The sequence below is a fragment of the Merops nubicus genome, unplaced genomic scaffold (assembly GCF_000691845.1).
Source record: "Merops nubicus isolate BGI_N331 unplaced genomic scaffold, ASM69184v1 scaffold10503, whole genome shotgun sequence".
NCBI lineage: Eukaryota > Metazoa > Chordata > Aves > Coraciiformes > Meropidae > Merops > Merops nubicus.
In genome coordinates, this window is record NW_008596887.1 from 60,559 (window position 1) to 87,302 (window position 26,744).

A 26,744-nucleotide genomic window follows, 5' to 3' on the forward strand; every position below is an offset into this window, starting at 1 on the left:
AGATATGCCCCATACTTTGCTTAGGCACTACAGTAACACATATACCCCAGTCACCAGTTGTAAGTCACCATCTGTCGTAACAACGATAAAGAGAAAGCACACAGGGACAAAACAACTTACACATTGAAGCAACACAGTAAGAGCAAGTAAATATGATAAAGACATCTGTCAAAGTGAGAGAAACCAAGGGAAATAATGCCTCCCATTAATTGGAAAATTTTTTTCAATTATTTTTAAAAAGTGGTAGGCAAAATGCAAGGTTAAGCAACACATGCACACTAGAAGCCGTAAATCCCGTTTGCTTGCGGCAAGGTAAGCACAGGTTTTGAAAAAGAAAGGTTCTTTGAATTTACTGCTGCTCTCAGTGTTCTGGCAACATGAGTCCTGGTCTCCCCATCACTAACTCACAGAGGTTCGAGCAGAAATCCCATCCAGCTGCTCCTCTGGCCCGAAGATGCTCTTCACAGGGATCTGCTGTAGGAATTTTCCCCCCACCTCCATCCACTGGCGGTAAGTAATGAATTCATGGAGGGCCCTAGCCATTCACAATGAAGTGTAATGTATTCGTGCCCACTTCTCCCTCACCAAATACCAGTTCCTCCTTCCAGTGGCAGCTCTGCCAAATATTCCCTGTGAGGCTTCTCTGTAAACACGAAACCCGACAATAAAAGAGCTCATTACTGGAAGATAAATACGCTCTTACCACCTTCCTCAACCTTCTGAGACTTCATTTCAACCTGAACTACCATCTCCAAGACTGCATCTGCCTGTTTCTTACCCGATCCTGTAAACATGGCAGATCCATGGAGACCTCTGTCTGTGCTCTGGGGAAATGGAGTATGTAAAAATCCTTCTTTCACACATACTTTGAGAAGTAGTTAAAGAGCTGTGTGTAACCCATACTGGAGTTACTCCCTGGAACTCCCATTGATAGGTAGGTAGAGGTACAGACAGATACACAGATACAGGTGTAGATAGATACAGATATATGCATAGGGATAGAGATAGATAGATATAACTATAGATTAGATAAAGATATAGGTATAGACATAGAGATAGATGATATAAATAGATACAGATATAGATTACAGATAGAGATAGATAAATATAGATAGACAGATACACAACCATGGCTCTGCTAATTATTTATCTGGTGTCTTCCAGTCCTTTTGCATTTAAGTAAAGTATTATTTAGTGAGTATAGCGGTGTGCTGGCAGTGCTGCAAGAGGTGCTGAGCACCTCAGAGAACACAAAGTGCTTTGTGTCAGGTCTCACAGACAGCATTTGATTCCCTTTGCCAAGTCATGTATTTTATTATTACCCAGCAGCACATTAAATCACAACTCAAATGTAGTTCTTATTCCACTGACAAGAGGACAAGTGAGAACAATGACTTGTAACATTTCAGAGGCTGTCACAGTTACTGCCTAATTAGAGAAAGCCACTAGCAAACGTGCAGCTGCATGGATCCTGCCACTGTCATCATTTCACATTCTATTAAGGGCTTGCTGCAATAGACACTTTATAAAGAAATTTTGCTCAGGCTAATACCAAGCTGAAAAACATGTAATTGGCTAGAAAATAAAATAGGAGAGAGGGGAAAAAAAAAAAAAAAAAAAAAAAAAAAAAAAAAAAAAAGAAGGAAGAGAGGAAAGGGAAAAGAAACAGAAACCTTCCTATTTGGAAAACAAACTGTGTGGAAAAATCCACAATATATTGCAGAGAAGATCCTTACCCACTGACAATTGTGTGTTTACAAGGAGTCTGAGCATAATTGCTCTGATGGGCTGTCAAGGAAAAGATTAATTTGGCAAAGATTAGTATTGACTTGCTGTTTATTAAGGCTTTTAAACAGCTGTATCTGGCAACATTCCTGTAAGTGCCTGTCATGTCTGAAAATCAGGCTCACACCCGGGTGCTTGCCAGCTGTTCCTAAACAATCTTACCACTTTGAGTATCTTTCTCCAGGCCAAAAAACAAGAGCAAAGTATTGCCAAATGAGTCTCTCTCGTCCTGTCACTTTTCAGGGGATCTGAGAGCTCAAATGTCAATTGATGGCTCGATGGCTGAGCTGCTAGCAGCTGGGGGGTTAGAGAGGTGCTACACCAACCTGTCCCCCATGCCAAGGGGAGGGTGCTGCCGTTTGTCACCTCAACACAGAAAACCACAGCTTGCAACTGCTGTAATCTGAAGGGGTTTTAAACCCCTTAGTGCTTGTGATCCAAGTTTGGTAGGAGGCAGAACTCCAGAGCGAGTGATTCATCCCTCCAGGCTCTGATGGATAAAGCCAACAGGATAGGAGGGGGTGTGAAAGTACAGTAGACACCATTAATCTTTATAAAATGAGCCAACATTTTCTTCTTTGATTTTTTTTTTCCCCAGACTGCTGATAAATAAAAGCCATAAAAGCCATGCACACAAAATACCCCAGGTCAATGGAAACCTGTAAAAGGAAAGATGTCAGCTGTTATTTTTGTTACGTTACTTAAAGCATTTCAGATTTCATTGCAGGCTCTAGTAGGGAGCTCAGAAACAAATAATACCAATGGAAAGAAGGATAAACGGCTGCAGCTAAACGCCAATACAAATAGCCATGTGTTACAATTAAAGTTGATTTGGCCTTTCCAATAGAAGTCTGATTTTCTGGGATTAATCTCGACCTTTTCAAGTTGCATCAGGCTGAAATAAGTTGTCAGAACAGATGTGAATGTTGTTTGCAGAGAACAATTGGAATCCAGTAACCCTTAGAACGTCAGCATTCTCCAGACCGCCGGCCAGCTGAGCGGGGAGGACACGGGAGGCAGATACAGAGCGCACACAGCAGACACAACCAGAGGACTCAGAGCCATGTCCAGAGGCTGGAAGTTTGGGTTACAAAATTTCAGACTGGAAACAAAGTATTTTTCTTTTTAACTCTGGATTTACCAAGCAACATGGTGGATGCACAGCCACTTGAAAAAAAAAAAAAAAAAGATGTTGGATCAAGGATGGATGCCTTTGTAAAACACGTGAGGGTGCCTGAGCCTGGAGCAGGCTGCCCAGAGAGGCTGTGGAGTCTTCTTCTCTGGAGAGATTCCAAACCCACCTGGACATGATCCTGGGCACCCTGCTGTGGGTGACCCTGCTTCAGCTGGGAGTTTGGACTAGATGATATCCAGAGGTCCCTTCTGACCCCTGAAACTCTGTGAAGGAAAAAAGTCCAAAGCCTTTCCAACATGGCCTGAGGTTAGGGACAGAGGGACTGTTCATCTTAGCAGGTTAGCACAGCAACTGTAGCAGTGTAAGCTCTCTGCAGTCACAAAGCCTGAAGGTTCTTTTCATAATCCTGGCTTTCTTCATAGTGAAACACCTGGATTCATGTCTATGCCATCAGTGCAGTCATATGGTTAAATACTGGAGATGTGACAGATTTTTTTTTTTTGTGCTGTCTGTATAGAACATCTTAGATAGCATCCTGAAGTTCCAAAGTTCATTCAGAAGCATGTCATCACTTGAATAAGTAAGGCTATTTGATGCCCTAATTAGTAGAGTAAGCCTTCATGTTTTGATATCTACTTCTTCTGAAATAATGAGCACTGAAATAATGCCACTCCTCTGGCATACAACCACGGCTTACAGGGTTTTGTTAAGAAGCTGAATTTGAAAGAAGGTAAGTGATGTGCCCAGGGACACAAAGTAATTTAGAGGAAGAATAGCTGAGATCTGAGAGTTTTCAAAAGCAATCTTCTGTTTTAGTCATAACTGAAGTTCAACAACTGTGAAACAGTGCTCAGATCCACAAGGACAGCTTTAACTCAGGTGAGGTTTTACAGATAATAAATAGGAGGAGGTTTCCGGGTCTTATTTGTCTTTAGTGGTTTTTCACTTGTAAGTCATATATGTACAGCTGAATGCTATTTTCAAAACTTAACTGCAAACTAACTTTAAAAAAAGATTAAGATAACAAAAACGAGATGTCTGAGTAATCTCTGGTCTCATGCTGCTGGAATTTTGGATTAAAATTTCAAAGCTCACATGAGACTGAAATTTTGTCTTCACTCTTCACATGCCTCAAGCATCTTTATTTCTCACTCTCTTTTAACAGAATTTCTCCCTAGAGCCCAGCAAAGACCTTTATCTGTTGGACTTTCCGCATCAGAAAGCACCATACATATACATATGTACAGCACACCAAGGAGACTCACAGGACCCACAAGGATAAAGACATGACAGCTGAATGGGACTGTCCTGCACCTGAGTCCCTGAAGTGCTGGGGTCCCAACCCCCAACCCTGAACCAGGGTTGGAATATGGATGATGTCCACAGCCAGGCAGGAAAGACCCTTCTGATTGGTTTTCACTCAGGACCTGCTGATTGGTTTTCACTCAGGACCTGGCCAATCTCAACTTTTGGTGGGAGCCAGTTAGGAGAACACCACCAGGTGCCCCTCACTTAGCATTAACATCTGGTGTCTTGCCTCTAAAGTTAACAGTATAAAGGCTGGCTCTGCCTGTGGTGGTTTACCATTGTAGTGTGCATGGTTTATGTAGGATTGCCAGTTATTGGAGGGGCTCCTTGACTGTCCATTGCAGGCAGAGCTTCCCAGTGATGGTGGGGCACCACCACTGTCAGGAGCAGAAAGAGGATTATATATGTAATAATGGTTCTGGGTTTTGGCAGTTGCTATGTGATTGGAATTGGACTGGTCACCTGGCTTCTGAGTTGGTTTGCTCCTGTCTTTATTTTGTCCTACACTGTGAGTGAATGTATTAGTCTTTTTATTCCTCTGGTTGTTAGCCACCTCATATCCTCCTTGTACAGTTTAGAATTGGAGGGAAAGATCTGGCCTGTGTCCTGCTTATTGATGATAGTGTCCTTCCTGTTGGGGCATGCAGTCGGCAAAAGAGTCCCCAGCAGAAGCTGTCCTCTGCAGACAGGCTGGAAGCAGTTGCACAATGAGGTCCTGGCATGAGGATCATACTTTGGCTTTATATTAGTGACAGATTTTCAAGGTTAGGTGTTTCTAAACTCTCAAGAGAGAATTTTTTAAGAACAATTTGATTAAAAGGCAGAAACAGGCTATCCTATCTTCTTGTACTGTTGTCGTCTTTGGACTGGGAAGAAACTTAAGTCCAAAGGTGGGAGCCTTTCCAAAAGGAAAATATTGATATACTGCAGTGAATCCAGTGGAGGACACCATGATGACCAGAGGCTGGAGCACAGGGCACAGCTGGAGGGGCTGGATCTGGTTAGCCTCAAGGAGAGGAATCCAAAGGGAGCTCTTACTGCAGCATGTAACTGCCTGGTGGGTCTTTACAGAGAAGACAGAGCACAAATCTTTCTGGAAGCACACAGGAAGGATAACAGACAAAACTTGCAATAAGGAAAGTTCTGAATGCATCTTAGGAAGGAGATTGCAAACACTGAAAAAGGAGCTCAGAGAGGCTGTGGATCTCCGTCCCTGGAAGTATTCAAAACTTGACTGGGTAGCCATGAACAGACCCATCTAGGTTGCACCGGCATTGGCTGTGGGGGTAGGGTAGAACAGAAAACCTGCAGAGATCCCTTCCAGTCTAAACCAGTCTGTGCTTCTGTTTCACATCAAATCCCCCACACATGGAATAGAAAGAAAGCCCATCAGATTGTGGTTGTTTGGCCACAAATTGGAAAAGGGAGGGCCTTTCCAAAAACCAAAAAAGGGTCTTTGTTGGTTACTTCCTGTTAGACACCTCATGTACTACCGTAAATTGTGCTATTTTAGACTGAGATTTCACAGTCTGATTGTACACATACAGAAAAAGCAAAAGTGAGAGTCATTTGTATCTGAGTTTCATATAGAGGTTTATTTAAGGGGGAAAAAGAAAAGAAAACTCCCAAGCAAATCATAAACCCTCACCCACAGATCACTTTCCTGAAATGAATTGAGTTTGTATTGTTAGGGTTGCAACTTTCATGCAAAGATGAGCAGGAGTGTATCTGTTGGCAGAGCAAAGCTGACTGGTTAAAGCCTGGGCTCTGGGGAGCAAGGCCTCAAATAAATGAAGGAAAAGATACAGAGTTTTCTCTTTTTTTTTTTTTTTTTTTAACATATAACACTCAAAAGAAGTCTCTGGGGGCTTAAATACGTGACTTCACATTTTAATGCTTTTCTTCCACCAGATGGTTTAGATAAAAACCTATTAGTTTCATTCGTGCAATGGTTTCATACAAAAAAGAAAAGTCTATTTTTAACATTTTTGCCCCAAGGCTTGGATTTAATGTTTCTTTTTGCAGCAGTGGAGAAGTTTTCACTAGTGTCTAATACTTTAATCATCAACAGCCTTACTATCAAATGAGATTCATACCAGAATGTGGTTGATGAGTCCTCTGAAAGAATTTACATCCAAAAAAATGCATTAAAATTACTTCACAGATTTGATTTATGCATCTTTTCATATAACCTTTACATGTTTGCAGTTTTCCATGGGTTTAGTTATGATTATTTCAATCTCTGCAAAAGTAGTGTGTAAGTTCTGTCAAACATAATGATGCAGATACTTTATCTTCCTTTATTTCTCTTGATGTCATTCCTTTGGAGAATACATTCAGTGTGTGAAAACTGGAGAGGGTCCACTACTGGAAACACTAATTGCTATTACAGGCAAATCCACCCCCATTTCTGGAGGTAGGGAATTCCCCCTAGCAATGAAATTAATGTGGCTCTGCTATGCACGTGCTGGGGGGATGTTAGGAGGGCATACATGAGTAGTTCTAATTCTGTGTGGTCTTGCTTTATCATTCAAAGAGCTCGTTTGTAACCAAGTGGAGCAGGACATGGGAAATGCCAGAACCTCTTCATTAACATGGTCAACATTGTTGATCCAAAACAGACACTATCTGCTATTTTCTTTCATTTCAGCAGAACTCTCTGGGTGCTCAGGGGTGTCTGGCATCTGCCCATTGGTTGTGTAGAGCACTAGGACCTAACTTTAGCACCCAATGGAGGTATACTGTTAGGAACCCAATCAGACTGGCTTCCTTCTGCAGTCAGAAGGATCAGCACCTCCAAGGTCCATACTATGGAGGAAAAAAAACTCTTTTCTCCTTTGCCTGTTTCTCTAAAGCACTTGGAGAGCCTGAAAACCCATGTCTGCACCACACTAGGAATCAGCTCCATCTGTTAGGAGTTGATGAGCTAGCTGAAGAAGTACAGTGGACCAAAGCTCCTGTGGCTGCACTGCACAAAGTTCAAGGTTTTCACTTAGGACTGAATTTAGTGTCTACCCCCACGCTGTACCTCATCACCAGTAACTCAGCAACTCACACACCAGAAGTTAGGTGGTTGAACTCATATTTAGACCCTGACAGGTATTTAGCAAGCTAAAGCTATTAACTGTTAACATAGAGACTTAAAATAATTAGACTTATATGTGTTCTCCTGGATTGGATACTTAGCTACTTTTCCAGAAAAAAAAAAAAAAAAATCGGCAAGTAGCTATGAGAAGAAAGAAGGTAAGAGAGTCAAAAGTAAGAAAAGAAAGAGGAAAAGAAAGGAAATAACATCCCCAGACGTTTTCAAGATGCAGGTTTGTGCAGCATCACAATGTTGGACATTCAGAGAACTGGAGCATATGTAGTCAGAAACCACTCCAAAGAACAAAACTCTCTGTGCAATCAGGGGAACTCCAGTCATGAGTATATTGCTCGCAGCATTTAGACCACAGGGGCAATACATTGACAGACCATGACTTCATATATACACTGCTATATTATTATAGCTGTTAGGATGTTCAGGAGGTTGTAATTAGTGACCATCAGGGTGTGTAAGCCCCCTGCATGGTGCTGCCAAGGGTAATCCATGTCAGAGTCTGGAGGCAATGGTGGAAAATAAAACACTTTAATGAACAGCACCAGGAAAATCTAAGCCAGGCCAAGACAGTCACAAGACCCTGTGATATGAAACAAAAGCAAACAGCTATGGAGAACCATCTCCATGGCTGGAGTTGTGTGGAATTGTATTGCAGTTTTGTGGAAGTTTTTCAGCAGGTTGTTTTAGGTGAGCATACCTTCCCCTCATGCTCTAAGAAAAAGAAGTCTCACCATAGCAGCAAATAATCATGACTATGATTTTGTTATAATGAATATTTGTATTAGGTTCTAAAAGAATAATGTGCATTCAGTCAGGGAAAATGGACCCAAAGCATAACCTGCGTGCCCTTAAAAGAGCCATGACTTGAATTATAATGAGCCATTCATGAATAAGCTGCATATCAAGGAACAGCTAGTTCATCTCTCTAAACATCAGACTCATGGTGCATATAAGCAAAAAGAAAAAAGATCTAATTCATCATATGAATAATTTGTTGTAATTGATTTGCCAGTATTGGTTACTTTCCAAACAGTTCTTTATCTCTTGCTTTGGAGAAGAAATTTATCTCCAGATTTTCATGCTTTTCCCAAAATGAATCAGAAAATTTTCTCTTGAGAGGCACACGCAAGTCAAAAAGCTTAAGAAGGCCTTCCTCCAGTAAGGCCTGATCTTCTATCATTAAGACTAAAGGGACTTCTGCCATTATTTTGAATACAACTGAATTAAAAAGTAGAAAAGCAATTTAGACGACAGAAATATATGAGTGAAGCCAATTACAGAAAGGTGTTGAATGAATGCCTTAATTCCATGCTATGGGTTTGTTTTTTTGGTTTTGGGTTTGGGTTTTTTTGGTTTTTTTTTTTTTTTTTGGTGTTTTGTTTTGTTTTGTTTTTTTCAAAAGGGAAAATAGATAAAACAGATAAAGGCACAGAGGAAACACTTAAAATGAATTAAGCTGTGTTTCAAAGTAAGGTTGAAAATCCCCTTTGTCCTCAAAATGGAGTCTTCCTTCCTTGTCCTCAGATAGGCCAGAGATTTAATTTGCCTCACACAAAGGAAGTTCTCCCAAAGGAATTAAGCATTGAATTTACAATATGATATGTGAATGCTCCACCTGCTTTGGGCCCTGCAGAGAACCTGCCTTTCTCCAGAGAACACTGCTACACCGTGATCTCCATGGGGATTCAAAAAATTACAGCCTGTGATGACTTCTGGATATGAGCAACTTTGGCCTAATCAGTGATAAAAAAAAAAAAAAAACCAACATGTAAATAAATTTGCTCCCCTTCAGTATCTCCTTGGGATTAAAAGGGTTTGGGCCAGGATGGGGTTAACAGTCACAAGGGGCTGCAGCTGGTAGAGGCTGCAGCAGGGTAGGACCATAGCCAGGATAAACCGCCCAACCAGCCAATGGGGTGTTTGATACCAAACTGACATCATGCCCTCTGTATAAGGGGAGGGGCTGGACAGGGGAGCTGCTGTTTATTTTCAGTGGGTAGCATCAGTTTGTGGCTGTAGCAGGGAGAGCTGTGTCAGGTAAGGGCTTTATTATCACTGGCTCTGTAGATCATTTCACTGGTATTACCATTATTACTGTTGTCTCTCATCTCTTTGTGTTGTTCTATTAAACTGTCCTGATCTCAGACCACGGATTTCCTGTTTTCTCTTCCTCCCGATTCTCCTCCCCTGATGTGTGGTAGGGTAGGAGGGCACAGTGGCCAGTGGCTGCTGGGGTTTGGCTGCCAGCTGAGGCTATCAGCAAGGTCTATCAGCACTTAGTTCACCAAATCACTCATGGGCACTGCTATCTGTGTCGCTTAAGTGGTAGACCACTCCTGGGTTCTTTCCTGGAGTGAAGTTCCTCTTCATTCCACATCCATGTGTTGTTTTAAGCCTATTTCCCTGTGGAAACCAGTTTGTGTTGTCCCTGAGGATGGACAGGGTGGCACCAGCCCTCCATGGTACTCCAGCACTATTCCCACATGACCTTTACCCCTAAGGAACCGACATACAGCCTCCCTTTCCTGTAGTATGCTCCAAATGGGTACAAAACTTTCAGCATGGAATTCAAAAAGAAAAAGCCTTCACACAATCTGATGTGTTTCTTGCAGCTCTAGGGTCCCACAGGAGCACTGGGGTCCCTAGGCCAAGGGCTATGTGGTATGGGTGCAACTAACTTACCTGAGGGTGGCTAGATCACACTAAACTGCTTGATCTGCATGCCCAGGGTGGCTCCTTGTGGCGTGTGCCTCCACCCACAGCATGGCTAAGGAGACACGTCCATCCCTGGCACCTTTTCTGGCCAGCACCAGGAGCAAGGCATCAGCAATATCTCGGGGCTGGTCTTTGCATACAATGCATCAAACCCTTCAGACATTTTTCTTGCTCATCCAGTTATGTTCAGGTCCCTGTCTATTCTGAAGCTGGATGTACGAGAGGAAATGAGTTTTAATTTCAGGTTTTGGATTTGCAGGCTATCTCTCTGAGACAGTAAAAGTCATTCTGTGAATGCAATAGCACTTCCTTAATGTAGCTTGTGCCAAACATATTGTGCAAACTAAAGCAGACTCTAGATGGAATAAAATAAAGCAGCTAATGGAAGAATTTAATAGATAAACAATAAGGGTAAGTGTTAGACAGTTTCCCACTGCTGAGTTTTATTATCAGTAGCACTATGTTCAGCCATGTGAATCATCACATGAGCCACGCTTCATCTTATAATATGAAAAAGGCCACGTTTGAAAACTCTGATCAACATAAATTATGCAGCTTATAAGTAATTTCTAATTTATGCTTTGTTTCATTTTGTGGCTCACAGCTACAGTGATATCTCAATTGCAAAGCACAGGAGAGTTTGCTGTATGCCAACTAGGATCACAGCAAATAGAGTGAGATGGGCAGGGAGGACACTCAGCACCCTGCTGTGCTGGCTCGCTGTGTGGGAGCCAGAGCTGGAAATGACTGGGAGGTGGAGAGGTTTGCTCCTAAGTCATAATCCTGTCATTTCCCACAGATGTTTGAGTAAAATGAGGAGAGTTCATACTCTTTGCAGCTGGAGTATGTTATCTGAACACCAGACAGGCATGGGTGGAGTGACCTGAGATGATCACTTGGAAACAGTGACCATCACTTACTTTGGGGGTGAAACCAGTGGCTTAGTTGTTGCTCACAGCAGAGTATCACAGCATGCAACCTGAGTGATCCTCTCCAGACAGCAGGTTTCTTTTCAGCCTCTGAATCTAGAGCAGGTGGCACTAGCACAGGTCTTTTCTATCTTCAAGCCATGGAGACTTAGCCCAGAGCTGAAGAGTAGACTTTTTCCAGTACAGAATGAGACAGACAAGCAGCTGCACACAGTGACCTACTGTCACAGAGCAAGACATTACCATAATAGCAGCCAGATGGTCAGGCTTTGCCTTTATTATTGGACTTATTTATTCATATCACAGGAGTGTTGAGACTCCCCAGCTCAACAGACACATGATAAAATGAATCCTTTGGCTGCAGAGGTTCCTGTTGAAAACATCAGGACAGGTAAAAAGGCAGAAGGAAACAGGTACACAGAGAAGTTCATGGTTGACCAGTGGCCTTACAGCAGAGCAGTGGCACAGCCAGAGAGCAGGAGGGTGCAAGGATGTGTAGAAGGTCCTAGTCTCTGCCCAGATTCTCCTGTGGCACAATAATTAATACTTGTGTTAATACCAGAGGGCAAAGTGAAGTTTCAACATGTTAAAGGTAGCTCATTGCTGGAAACCATCCTATCTTGGCTGCCCCTGGATCATAGATGATGAGAAACATTTTACCAGTATCTCCTTGCTACGTTACTGGTACAAACTGGTGGGTTTTATCTTTATCCACTTCCATTAGAGGAAAAACATCTCAGCAGTTAGTAAAAGCGTAGAGGAAGATCCATCATCAGATAGCACACGTGCACTGGCTTTGTTTGTTGTAAACCCACAAGGAGTCACATGCCATTTTGTTTTTAATTTTGCTGAGATCAGAAAAATCGGTTTAACAGAAACAACAAGAACTCGCCCACAAAGGTAAAAGCCCTGGGGCAAGAGATAACCATGTGGGATATTATCAAGGTAGGTCACATTTTTCTCTAAAGTTGAGTAAACTCCTAGAATTGATAAAATCTTGCAGCCAGACTTCATTTGATACGAGAAAGGGTTTGTGGAGAGAAGCATCTGTTCATTATCACTCATGGGCTTAATTGTATGTTTCTTATCACCCAGTGGTGTTTTCATACTTACCACATGCACTACCGTATGTCCAACTTCAAAGAGAGAAAAGAATATTGCAGTGCTGAGTGACTTGTTCAAAAAAAAGAAGATAGTTTCAAATAACCTGGTTTTCTTCTGAAAAAAAGGAAAAGGGCAAAATCTGGGGAGTGGTGTCTGCTCTAGGAGTTAAACAGATACCTTGGAGAATAGCAGACTGTTTTGAAAGACCATGCGGCTCCAATGTGTTAGTTATCACTCTGACTAGTGCTCAAAGGAGCTACTGTGATTCATTTTTCCCTGGGGAGGAAGGCTTACCCTTTTGCCTCACTTAAAAATAAAATAAATAATCAAAATGAAACAATTCACTGTTTCTCTTGAAAAAGCATGTCACAGCTCAGAAACAGAAGTGAATTAAGGGTGAGAGGCAAAAAGCAGTAGGAATATAGAAAAGAAATGCATTGGCATGATGGGTGATGGTATTTGAGAGATTTTTGTCCATTCTTTCTTGCAGTACTGCTCTCCCCTCCCTGCCTGTCATCTCACACCTCATGCTCTGCTCCCAGACTCAGGGCTGTGGTTTGAGCTCTGGTTTCCACTCAAAGCCTTCAACATCAGAAAATGAAAAAAAGGCTCAGCAGATTATTTTCAAATTGCTTTTCCCATGGAAAAAAAAAAAAAAAAGAAAGAATCATTGCAGCCTGAAGTAGTCCTCTTGGCATGAGTTTAATTAATTGAAGCAAGCAAGTCCCCAGGAACTCTGTCGTAATTCCCATCAAAAACACTGTAGTAAGTAACCTCATACCTATAGATGAGGGATTTTTTCATTACTCTTTCAATCTCAGCCGTTCAGAAATCCTTTTTGTATTTCACCCATGACTCAGCTGATTTAGGTACTTTAATTCCTCCTTTCTTCCTTCATGTTTTCCATATTGTTCTGTGTTTCCAACAATACAGACATGAAATTCATGCTGTGAAAGATGAGAGGTAATCTCTGATAGATACTTGAAAGCTCAACTTAAAAATAATCCTGTGGCACAAAGGGCTGTTTTTCCTTGTTCTGTAGGTTTATACTCAGTACTGGTCACATGCTGAGGAATTTATCAAGATCTTTATTTCCCCACACGGGGCTGTCTCGGGGTGCTAGTTGAGAGTAGCCATCCACTGCACTTCCATGACATAGTTGTGTTAAAAAACATAAGCGGACACATTACAGTGACATCTGAGGATTTCTTTTCCCTAATACTATAAGAAGCTTAAGTTTCAAAAACTGTTTGTTTATCCAAAACCTCATTATCATGGACACAGAGAATTAGGTGGCTCAATCTCTCGTCTCTCTCTTTTTTGGTTTGGTGGTGGGTTTTTTTTGTTTGTTTGTTTCTTTTTTTTTTTTTTTGTTGTTGTTGTTGTTTATTTTTTTTAATTGGAAACCCCTAGATTTGACTGGCTGTGGTCAAGGCAGGCAGTGAGCTGGGCAGAGTACACAAGATGGTCTGAGGAAACTTTTTTTCTCCTCTTTCCTTTCCAGGATTAGTCCACCCCCAAGCTTGCGTTACTGATCAACTTTTAAGGTACTCTGACTCAAGTTACTACAAATTCTTTTGATATGGGACCAAGGAAGAAATTCTCTAAAATCTGCTGGAGTATTCAATGTACTCAACACCTTCTTGTTGAGATATTGTAGAATCACAGAATTATTTTGTTTGGAAGAGACCTTTTGGATCATCAAGTCTAACTGTTAACCCAGCACTGCCTGGTCACTGCTAAACCACATCCCTCAGCATCACATCTCCACGGCTTTTCAATCCCTCCAGGAATGGGGACTGCACCACTGCCTTGGGCAGCCTGGGCCAGGGCTTGACAAAGCTTCCCATAAAAAAAAAATTCCCAATATCCAGCCTAAAACTCCCCTGGTGCAACTTGACTCTATTTCCTCTTGTCCTACCACTTCTTACTTGAGAGAAGAGACCAACCCCCACCTCGCTCCAGCCTTTGTTCAGATCTTTGTAGAGAGTGGTAAGGCCTCACCTAAGCCTCCTTTTCTTGAGGCTTGACAACCCCAGGTCCCTCAGCTGCCTCTCATAAGACTGGTGTTCTAGAATCCTCACCATTACCTTAATTTTCCTCTTCTTTGTCCTCCAAGTACAACAGGACAGTGTCCTGCATGTACTGATGCTGGATCATCGCTTACAGCATGACTAGTATCACCTACAGGGCTTTGCCACATCTCATTTGGTTCTGTGTCATTTCAAACCTTTATTAAAACCAAGCAGCCACAGTAATATTATGCTTTGCTTCCACAGTTCAAATTTTAAAAAAAAAATAAATCAGGAAATATAAAAATGAAGCTTTTCCTTCACTGCATTATAGCTGAAGTATGTTTTCCCATAGCTGTCGACCATGCAAAAACAACACAGCACATCAAGCTATTCGTTTAACCAGAAAAACAGAACACAGAGTTTGTAAATGTCCTCTGCAGCCAAGGCATTGTTCTGGTAGGAAATGTAATTTCTATTTCCTTCAATTTTTTAATTTTTTCCTATGCATATTTGGTAGGTTTGCATTTAATTTCCTGTTTGGTGTTGGTTGTGGTTTTTTAAACAGAAAAAATATATATGTTGAGTTATTTGATTTGAGAAAGCTATTGATTCTTTGCATGTGAACTCCTAAATTAAGGGGTATTTTTATGATGCCCATTTTCCAGAGCCCCCTTTCCTTACCTCACCTAAGCACTGCCCTTAGCTATTGTAAAAAAAAAAAAGTTTTCTACCAAGTCTTTCATTTGTAGTCTGCCACTTTCTTTCATAACTTCAGGATTTAAACTTAGAAAACATTTTTCAGAGTGTTTTTTCTACCTTCTGCAGCTCCTCTAAGAGTGAGTATTTATGTGATCCATATATAGTTCTCAGCTCCCAAAGAAAGAGGGCAAAAGTTTTGCGCGGGAAACTTCCCCTATTTCTCATTGAATGACAAAATCCAATGGTCACCAACCAATGGTCATAGAAGTGATGGATCTCATTTGTGGGTGCCAGTCTCTTCACCGAAGTATCAAGTGATAGAACAAGAGGAAATGGCCTCAAGTTGCACCAGAGGAGGTTTAGGTTGGATATTAGAAAAAACTTCTTCCCAGTAAAGGGCTGTCAAACCCTGACCCAGGCTGCCAGGGCAGTCCCCATCCCTGGAGGGTACCAGAAGCACAGAGAAGTTCTCCTACTGACATTTAAAGCCACTTTCAGCATTGGGAAAGGACAGCAGGGTGGTAGCACTTGACACCATTGTTATACAGTCAAAGTACCAATTCCCTCCAGCAAGGGTATTAAAAATTGTCTTCTTCTGTATTAAAATAATAGTAAAAACTATCAAATCAAATCAAATGATGAAGGTAAACACAGAGCTAATCAGGAAGGAGATTTAGGAGTTATGGTATAATTCCCCCAAAGCCCTCAGCCTAATTAGTGAAGAAGATAAACTGTTTGACAGATTGCACAGCTAGAAAAACATAAAGCAAAGAAGGTTATAATATTTATTATTAATGCATAAGGCAGTGATTAGACCCCCAACCTATGTACAGATCTAATCACCATCCCCTGGAAAGATAATAGCCAGCCCTGCGAGTCTGGTTTGACAAATTAATCCAAGCCTGATCCAAATAAAGAGATTTGTAGTTTTCAATGAAAAATTAACTCCCTGGCTGTGCAGTGGGAACATCACCACATGGACTAAGAGCGTTGTTACTGAGAGACAATGCTGCACCACATCTGTGCTCAAGGGTCTGTCAAACACCACATGGCTCAGAGTTGATGCAAGGGCAAAGAATTAATGTAGAAACTTGTGTATTTGTGAAGCATTAGTCATCACAGGACATAAAACCTAACCCCAGGATGTAGACAGTGGTCTACAAAGAATGGATTGAGAAAGCTGGTCATTCTATATTCCCTGGACTTCTTGAAGGACATCCATGTATCTCAGCAAGGTTAGTGTGAAGAAATAGCTCACAAGTATCCCACAGTGTAGAAAAAAGTCACACATCATATTTTGTTCCATATTTGTACTATGGTGTGGGAATCTGAAAGCAAGATAAGAAAGAAGCTACATGATTGAGATGCTGTATAGATGGACACTCATGTTTTGTCCATAAAAAGAACAAGTGTATGAAGCTTGGGGAATTTGGGAAACCTCAGAAAACTACTGAATTAAAAAAAAAAAAAAACAAAACACACAACACAAGACTGGAGCAAAGGATCTACCCAGGAAAACAACAGTGGGGAAAAGGCTGGCCTGATTGTTTTTCCTTACAATGAAACAGATTTGCTGGTTTGTGTTCTACAAGAGCTCTAAGGATTTCAAACCCTTCCATACATTTGAGGAAATGTCATGGCCATTCCCTTCAGGGCCATGGTCAGCACAACATTCCCTTATGGAATGTTAACAAAAGTTGTGTATATTATAGGCTTTACTTTATTCAACTGAGGCGAACAAAACCTACATGCTGATATATCAAGCAAGTACAATTCCTGCAACAGTGCTCTCAGTGAAGTAGACTCGTTAAAAGTCTGAGACTGAGGCTACAAAGCTCAGCGGTTTGCCAAAGTAGGTGCCTACTTTTTATGTGTCTAGACTCCTGAAATGAAAGCCTTTGTGTGGAGTTAGGCAGGAGAGCACTCAGTGCAACCCCAGTGCAAGTTAAGTGTCCCAGAACAGTTTTCACAGCAGTTAGCAGCCTGAGGGAGTTCGGGTATTTACCAAGGGAAGCTGAGGACAGAGGTAGGTCCGAAGTCCTGCCCTGTGGTACATTGTTCTGTGCTTCCAGGAGATTCAGGTGTTGCTACCTGTTCATCAACTTCCCCAGGTTTTCTCCAAACCACACTCGGGAGGGACCAACCCCTCTTCTATGATGACAGCAGCAGTGTTCTGGCCAGAAAACCTTACTTCATTTTCTGTTGCTTCCAAAGAGGACACCAACCCATTTGACCACCCCATGGCAAAATGTTCCAACCACAAGACTGAAAGATTTCCCTTAGTAAAGGTAGTGGAGACAATGCTCCTCAAGAGAAGCTCTAGCTCTGAGGAACCATTTGTGTAAAATCTGCAGGTGCCCTTGAGATTAGGCAGCATTATCACAACATCTGACTGCTGAATTTAATTTGGAAATTAGGCTGGACTGGGACTTTAACCTATTTTTCTACCTACATCTAATCTTCCCTTCCCAAATTGTGCAGAATTCAGTGTAACCTTCTGTTTCAATTTTCAGTCTGAATGCTTTTTTTAGTTTTGGCCAAAGAGCAGAACTTTTCAAGAGATCCTTTCCCACCCTTCTGAGCTTAAAGCATTTACTAAAGCAATGTGGTGTGTTTGCCATTCTTTGTGCCTGTATCTGAGTGATTTCGAGAAGCAACATGATGTTATTGTCCAACTGCCTTTTGAACAGCTGGACTTTACAACAATACAGACAAATAGCTGAGGACAATTCAGGCTTTTATAATGCTATGAACACAATATTCAGAAAACAGGAATTACAAAAGAATCTTCTTCTGTTCCAACAGCTAAGTGTTTAGCTGAAATTCATATTTGACAGGACTAGATAACTAAGAGCAAGTCCTTACTCTAACTGCCCAAAATACTATTATGCTTGTGCAATACAAAGATTATACGTGGTGATAACCAGATACAGACACTGAAAGAAAATAAATTCTCATACACTTTCTGGAACTTGTAAATAAAAATACAAGAGAAAGATAAAACTGAAGGAGATTTAAAGGTAGTTGTTGTTTTGTTGTTTGGGTTGTTGTTTGGTTTTTTGTTTTGTTTTGTTTGTTTTTTCCAGAAAGGATCTGTTCACTGAATCTAAATCATCTCCCAAGCTATGATTAAGGAAAAGGTATCAGGAAAAATGTTGTTGGGACATTATATCTGGTAAGGGCATCTAAGGCCCATTGGTGCACTCGGAATGCACTCTGATAAATACGATGTAGGTGTTTTGTTGTGTGTAGAGTTGTTTTGCTCTTAGACTATCTAAATAAGGCTGCCTCTGGTGGTCCTAAATGAATAGACCTTAGTGTGCCATCCACAGTCCTGCTCAAGAATGATACCTAATAAAGTCATGCAGTCTTGTTTAACTAGACTCAAAGATTATGTAGAAAGAAGATACCACTGCGATCCCTTAACCTGCTTTCCTGCCCATACTGTACAAGCCTATCTGAGTTAGACTCCAGTGCAGGTGCAGGCTCAGTCCTAGTGCTGAGCCATGAGCAGATGGCATAGGAGAGATTGCTCCAGTACTAATTGCTTATCCCACGCAAATATAACAGCTCCTGGCTCCAAGAGGCTCTCTGTGTGCAGGAGAAGGTACCAGAATGGTGGGTTTTCATCTCCTGCCAGGCTATGAAATAAATATGCTGGACTGGAAGGATGTTGTGGGTAAGATTTGACTCAGCTATCCGCATTCATATATTGCCCATAGGACTTCACTGTGTTGGTTCCTGCATGTGATGAAAAACCCTTTAAAGAACCTGTGATCTTAAGTGAGATATTTCCAGATTACTTCAGCACAGATTTTGGTAAATAATTAAAATGTTTAACTACCACAGACTGTAGGTATCTCCAGCTAATGGTGCTGAACCTTTTCATGATTTTACATCCAGACCCAAGAGTGCTCTATTCTGACTTATTTTCCCCCTGAAGCCAGCTGTAGGCTGTGACCAAAGGCATCCTCCTATCTGCTCCTTGTTGAGCTAAACAGACAGAGCTCTTGCATTCCCTCCCTCTCTCTCCAAGGTATGTTTACTTGTCCTTTTATATCTATCACGACTGTTCCCTGAATCCTCTCCAAACTGTAAACATTTTCCTCGGGCTATGGAGAAAACAGTAACACAGGATTGCAGTAACAGTCAGATGCATGCCAGATGAAGAGGGAATATAATTTTGCAGCCCTTAAGATCACTCTGTTTACAATCCAAGGATCACATCAGCACTGCAGCCACACAATAAGCACTTGTACGAAGTTGAGCTATTTCTTCACAACTTGGTGACTTCCTCTGCATAAAGAGGGTTATCTTGAGCAGCATCATATGTGACTGTTTGAAAAAGAAAATCTACTTACATGGAGCATCTCACCTCTTCCTCTTCATCACTCACCTTTCCCACAGTCTCCCTGTCATCTGCAAACCTAGTCAGTAATGATAGAGGTATGAAATGGTTCCAGATCTGCTCCCATTGGGAAGAAATAACTGCCCAACATCTTCCCCCTCCTTTGCAAGGACCGGTTAGTAAGTTTTCTATCAGTGATATGTGCCACACTACTTTTTATCCCGAAAGTTGTGCTGAACCCTGTCAAAAACTTATAGAAGTTAAGCAGTGTTATGTTTATCCCTCAACTTCTACTGAAAAAAAAAACTATGAAGTTGGTCAGACAGGATCTGTTTTCCGTCTGTGCATGTGAATTGTGGTTAACTAGATCAGTACTATATTAGCACTTAAAAGGAACTGTAGCATGGAATTATATTGGCATTTAGGTTTGCTTATTCTCTGTCAGCTGTTTATTATTTGAACAGGAAGGGGCTGTTAGACCCATAATTGCCTAGACTTTTCCTCTTACCTATTAAAATACAATGGCAACTTTTAAAAAAGTCTAATGGAATTTCTTTAGTGCTCTGAGACTGACTAAATTTCAGCATTAACGTTCATTGAGTTCCTTTGCCAGCTCTTTTAAAACTCATGGGTGCAGAATGACCAGATTGCTGGTTTGAAAATATCTTCTTCCACAGCTGTTCTCTAACACACTCTTCAGTTACAACTGGAGAGCACATATTTGACATTGACTTATTCAACACTATTTGCTGTACAAATAGAAAAGTTTCCCTTTTTCGTAGTACTATTGGACTGACATAACTTAGCATTTTTACATTAATAAACCTCAGAATGAATTGTATTATTCTTTAATTTGTAGGTGTTCCAAAAAGCCCCAGTTATGATTAATAGTTATTACTTTCAATTTCTCCTTTCTCCTGGTAAATCAAGGGACAATTTTAATCCTTTCTTTAAGCAAGTTTGAATGAGTTAAGCTTTTTTTTTTTTCCACTTGGAAGTGTGACTTCTGAACTGTTTCATACTATGTTCATAAACATTTGCAATTAATAACTCACACCAGTTTTTTACTAAAACTTTTTTACAAATTCTGCAAATTACTTGGTTCCATATTTCTGGCTTCTTCAAACTGTACATTTACACAGTATGGAATATAACAAATAGGCAATGTGCAATATAACATATTATTTGGATTTTAAAAAAAATATAAAATTATAGATAAAAATTATTATCGGTTCATTGATGACCTTTAAATTAAGAGAATTTGAAGGGAGTCATGAAGGTTAATCTTAGATTGAAAATAATTTACAAAAAAAAGGTGGAGCCATTGTAGCTATGCAAGAGGTATATGTATTTGAAATGCTGTCTCAAGAAAGCAGTTTTTGCACTCTGACTTGGTGTTAGTAGCTTCAGCAACAGAACTTGTGAATGAACCTGAATGCCTCTTCAGAACTGAAAACAATCTTCAGTAAAACTCTCCAAAATAACTCCCAACTTAGTACCAAGACAGCTTCTGGAAAGAGGTCATCCAGTCATTACATGATCACACTATTAGTGTAGAAGAGTTGCTTACTGTAGAGAATGCACTGTGGTTCTCTCATCACAGTTTGTGGTGATCAACACATGGGATACACACATTTTAAAGGCATTGCAACTTCTTTGTGCTGTAAACCTTGCTGGGTCACTGATGCCTGTTCCTAGATGCTGTATGCTGGCCAAGGAAAGACTACCTGAAAGAATTCTCAGAAAATCCATTATCTTCTCCGAGTACTCGAATTGGCAATTTTTGATCACAAAGTTTAAGATTGGAAGTTATAGTATAATTTTCAGTTATACTTTACCATTGTTCTCTGCTTCACTCACTAGATTTCATCAGCCACGATAGTTGCCAAGCTTTATTAGCAACCACATCAAGAAGCATAGAAGCAGTAGGGGAATGAACAACCAGCAGTTTATACACAACTAAAGGAGGTCCATCAATTTCAGTTGACTATATGCTCTTTCATGTAGGTGGTGATCTCACCCATTGTCCCTGCAAATGGAAGTACTCACAAGCATGATGGTAATGACATTGCTCCTCAATGACATGTTCTACGGGTATTTGGGTGTTGTTTGTTAGTCTTTGCTTAGTCCAATTTTAATCACGAGCTTTCATAGTGGAAGATATCTATAAGCAAACAATTTCTTTTTAGCTTATGTAACTACTTTGCAATCTGTTTGACCTCAGAAGAAGAAGGGCTATGTTTTTTTCACTTTGTGCTACTCAAAGCAGAGAAATGAAATTACTTCTGTTGCTTGGTGTTGCTTTCAATGTTTATTACCCTCAACATTTGCAGCTGGGCAGATGATTTGGTTTCTTCCTTTGTATACAGATGAGTAACCTTTTTTATTTTTCTCAGCGAAAGGAAGAAAGCAGTAAGATTGGCTTTGCCCACTTTTCATGTATACACCAAGGAAACACTTTTTGTATGTAGATAGATATATATGTATGTGCATACATATATGTGTGCAATGCATATGTGTGTATATATACATATACACATATACCCTTATGTGTTACAATTTACATGACAAAAAAAAATAACAAGCAGGTTCTTCTTCATATAGGTGCTTCAGGACCTATAGCTGGCACCATGAATTCTACAGCCGTGTGCAAACTCTGTGTCATATTTTAAAAAGTGATAAACACTCTTAAATGAAATCTGTGATAAAACATTTTGTCTGTTGGATTTAAGTCAAGATTTTACATCTGAGTGATCCATGAGGTATGGGCTTAAAAATGTGGTCTCTCTTTCTAGAAGATAAGCAAGCAGAGCAAAAAGAAGATGTATAAAACTTAACTGGGCAGGGTCTTGGGGAACCTATTCTATCTGACCCTGTTTGAGGACCGAGGTCTCCAGAGGTGCCTTCCAAAGTCAACTAATCTTGTGATGCTGGGAAGCATCGCCTTTTCTTTCCTGAGCAGAAAAGCCCACATTTCTTTGACAAGGTTTAGGGGATTTCTCTCAGCCTAGGGCTCCAGCAAGGCACCAGAAAGAATGAGATGGAACAGTGCCTTGAGTGGGTGAAGGTCCAGAAAAGCATCAGAGAATAAGATTGTGGTGTGTATTATAGTTTTTAAAAATATAACTGTGACTCCAACCATTAAACATGAGAATGGCAGACAAGGGAGAAAATACAGGATTAAAAACTTGGGATCCTCTTGAAATGTAACATAAATTCCTAGCTAGCTACAAGAGTATTGAGTCTTATAAATCTTGATTTATCCTCCGAGATATGCTTTTCTAAACAGCAAATCCTTGACCTCTCTTTGCCAAGAACTAGTCTTGATGATAAAAATCATTGCTTGTATTTTCTTTGTTCAGTCAGTGTGATGAGCAGCAAAATCGTTCAGCGTTGCCATGCTAGCCTAAAATCCAAATGGGTCACACTGTAGAGCCCATTTTCTCCATGTCTGAGGTCTGCAGAGCATTTACTGGGCTCTTTTAATTAATTTTATTTTATTCCGGTTTTATTAATTGTTACATGTCATTTTTACTGACACTTAGGCCCAGGTTTATGGAGTACAGATATAATTGATAATGGATGCTCTCATTAACTTCAGTCAAGCAGTGTCAGATAACAGTGTGGGACAAGAAAATAAGGTCAGGAGACCTGACTGCAGCCTTTCAGTACTTAAAGAAGGCTTATAAGAAAGATGGGGACAATCTTTTTAGTAGAGCCTGTTGTGACAGGGCAAAGGGTGATGGTTTTTTACTACATGAAGGGAGATTCTGACTAGATGTAAGGAAGAGATTTTTTCCAGTGAGGGTGGTGAGGCCCAGGTTGCCCAGAGAAGTAGTCAATGCCCCATCCCTGGAAACATTCCAGGTCAAGTTGGCTGAGGCTCTGAGCAACCTGCTCTAGTGGAAGATGTCCCTGCTGACTGCAGGGGGGTTGGACTAGATGACCTTAAAAGGTCTCTTCCAACCCAAACCATCCTATGATAAAATGAAGAGCACTGGATGGCCTGTGAAACTTTAAATATGAGCTTAGGGTTCTGCTTAACCAGCAAAGCCTTGCAGCACACATGTAAGCACCACTGACTTCAACAAGTGGTGGAATAAAGAGTACAAAGACACTAAAAGATGCTGAAGGTCACATTGTGGCAAGAAGATCTTGTTCATACTGTGAAAGAGATAAGAACAGAGAATGCTGAAGAGATGAGATGAGCCTGTTTGCTGACCCATAGAAATGCAGGAAAGAGGAGATGACAGGTAAGGTAGTTATTTAGAGTGATCAGGGACATCACTTGCAGGGTGGAAAAACCCTGGATTCATCTCTTTGGTATTCACCTACATACTTTGGACTGATTTCAGACCTGACATATTTTTCAATAGGACTGCTTGCATCATGATTTAAGGTAGTGGCTGTAATGGTGCTTATAAAACTTGTTATTTTCTATGATTCATTAGGTTTTTATGTATTCTTTTATGTCTTCAACTTAGAAAATGAGCACTGAAACATAATGATATTAATATAAACTACGACAAGCACCCAGTCTTTCTCTCTTCCAAAACATGAGGTTACATGCTGTAATTAATGGCAGTTTAATGAAGAACAAACTCAAGGAAATATTATTTCATGCAAAATATAGGATTTACAGCCCCAAGAGACCTTTTCAGTGAAATAGTGAGTTGAGTGATTGGATTTTAAAAAGAACTAGATAATTATGTGACCATTAGCATTTATAATTATGCTAAGATAATTAAGTATAATGAAACCTCACGCTTCTTGGTATAAACAGATTACTTACAGAAATCAGGAAGGAATATGTTTTAGAAAATCAGCATTTCACAACTGGCCAGGTGCATTTTGGTGTTGTTTTGCAGACTCCTTTTTAAACTTTTCCAATCAGACAAGGAACACGTCTGTAGGCAGAATGAGAGATTAAAAGGGGTAGCCATCTATTTCACTCTAGAATACTAGTTGAAGACAATAAAGTTTCACTGTCTATTTGGGAGAATCTTTAAAAGTGTTCAGAATTGACTATTCAAAATTTCCAGAGAGGAAATCCTATTTGGAGACATGTCAGCAACCTTATCTGCTGTACCATGTTCTTGTTGCTCTTTCACAACCAGGAATTTCATTGATGGACACTGTAGTTGCAGAAGCCAGATGTGGGTTTCAACGGAAATGTCAATTGATCTAATAGAGGGCAGGCTTTGGGCAGAGGACAAAAAGTTGCTGTATGAATATTTTTAACCTAGACAAAATTTAAAATGTTTTTGTTTTAATAAAAATAAGTGTGAATCAGAAATGTGTCACTGTTGTTTACAAAGTTGAAAATCCGTGTTAATGTGTTGCACAGTCTGGCTCTTACTTACTCATTTTAAATAACACAGAACGTTCTGCTAGTGAATATCTTTGCTTACAAGTCGCACCCCTGATTTATATAAACCTGCATGTTGCGTGGATATTTAGAGTACCACAAAATTAATGTAGTTTGACTGAAATACCATTCTATTTTGGCTTTGTTTGGCATTTGATTTTGCATCATGTGGTCACAAAGAACAAAGCTGATACAGCTAAGATATTGCCTGCCTGTTTTTTTTTTTTTGGTGGTGGTGGTGATAAGCAATACTATTTTGCATAATTTGAGGTGCAAATCTATAGCCATATGTTGTTCTGAAAGAAAATGTGTTTGAACTACTGAAGAGAGGTTTAATAACTAGCTGGAAGTCAATAGACATGGAATATATTCCTAGTTCAAATAAAGACTTTCTTTTTTGGCAAGTTATGCAATAGTTCAGTATATTGCTTCCCTTAGCTGTGAGAAAAACCCGATAACAGCTTTTATTTCAACCACTCTGGAACTGCAAAGATTTATAAGGCTCCTTAAGACCTGTCTGTCAAATACTTAAAGGATAATGCTTAGACATTCAGAACTGTGGACACTTGTAGAAATTATTTAAAAACAAACAACTCCAGCAGCACACCCGAGTGCACTCCAGTCCCTGACAGGCATTCAGCTCATATGACTGTAGAGAATTAGTCCCAAGTAACACCTTCTGAAACATATCTAATCTGAATGTCTGAAGATCCACTCCTATTCACCCACACATTTGCTAAGGTGGGCACAGCTGCAGAGCTTTTGAAGTCAAATGACAATCTGAGTTATTTCAAAAAAATAAGTAAATGCAAGCAGCTTTTTGCACAAGGAAGGTACACGAAATAAACACATCATTAAAACACTCACTAGTTGAAGTTTCTGCTTAGATTTTTTTTTTTTTTCCAGGCAGAATCTGACACAGAATGGGCATAATGAAGTAAGAGCTGAAAGGGAAAGTTACATTCCCATGACAATGGACCACCATAGTAGTTTATTCCTGTAACTAGAGCTAAGGTACCAGTAACTGCACAGATTTCCCACTTCATGTGCCACAGCTGTAGAAAACCATAGCTCACATTTCACCTCCCTTGTGCCCTTCAGGAACTGCTCTTATCTAGAGAACATCCTATAGCTCTGTTAGTCAAGCCTCATCCAAGCAATCCCTTACCAAGACTGTAGCCTGAGAGGTTCACCTGCATCAAACTGGTGTCATACACATATTGATGGCATCAACTTTTGAGGGTCTTGTTTAGGTTTTAAGAACATGCCTGTGTTTATCTGCCTGCATATCCATCAGACTTACACAACTCGTATCACTGTAGTACCTGTAATTTTGTAATGCATGAGCAAACACTCAGCTCTAGTTTCTATGTACTCCTGAAGCAAGGGAATCTGCAGCCCCTTTAATAGGTCCAGTGATCAGTGGTGGACCAGAATCAACTGAGGTGGACTTCCCGTATTCCTAAGGGAAAAGTCTGTTATTCTACAGCCACAAAATAGTGCTTCCTAGTCCTCATACAGTCCCTTGGAAGTTTCAGATAAGCAGCATACTACTGAAGTATCAACCCACAGGATCTTCAAAGACTCATTTCTTGTTAAGCTGTCTCAGCTTCAGCCTGCCAACTGAGTCAGCCCAGCTTGGGCTATATTTCACTCACTCTTCCAAAATCCAGTACTGCTGAGTCCAGGATTATCCCTGTCTAAAAATCCAGTCCCCTTGTGTCTGAAGGTGAAATTTGTTTTAGCAGCAGGAAGGTGTTTACAAAACCTCATTGTAGAGATTAATGTTACAGCAAATCAGCAAAAGAAACAAATACCTAACACACTCAAGATATCTGTTTTTGATGAAAGCTTCAAGCAAGTAATAAGAGAATAAGGTTTTATAGTAGGTCAATTATTAATTTTTGTTGGAACACCAACAAGAGCTTGGAAAGAAAGAATGTCTAAAATACAGATTTTTACTTAATGTGAAGTTCTATATACCATTTAACTACCTCTGCTCAAACTAAATATTTATTGTTTCATCTGCTTTGAACTAGGAACTGAGATCTCAGTAATGAAAGGTCATAAACAGTGGTTAGTTTCATTGTAGTTTCTCTAAGTACCCCAGTGTCAGCACTGGCTGGACTTGGCAGGAGTGTTTGTGATGATTCATGCCCCTCCCACATCCAGAGCTTTATAATTACTCATCCACATCCTCAAGAGTGAGGAAGAGTGCAGGGGCTCTCCCTTTCCTGT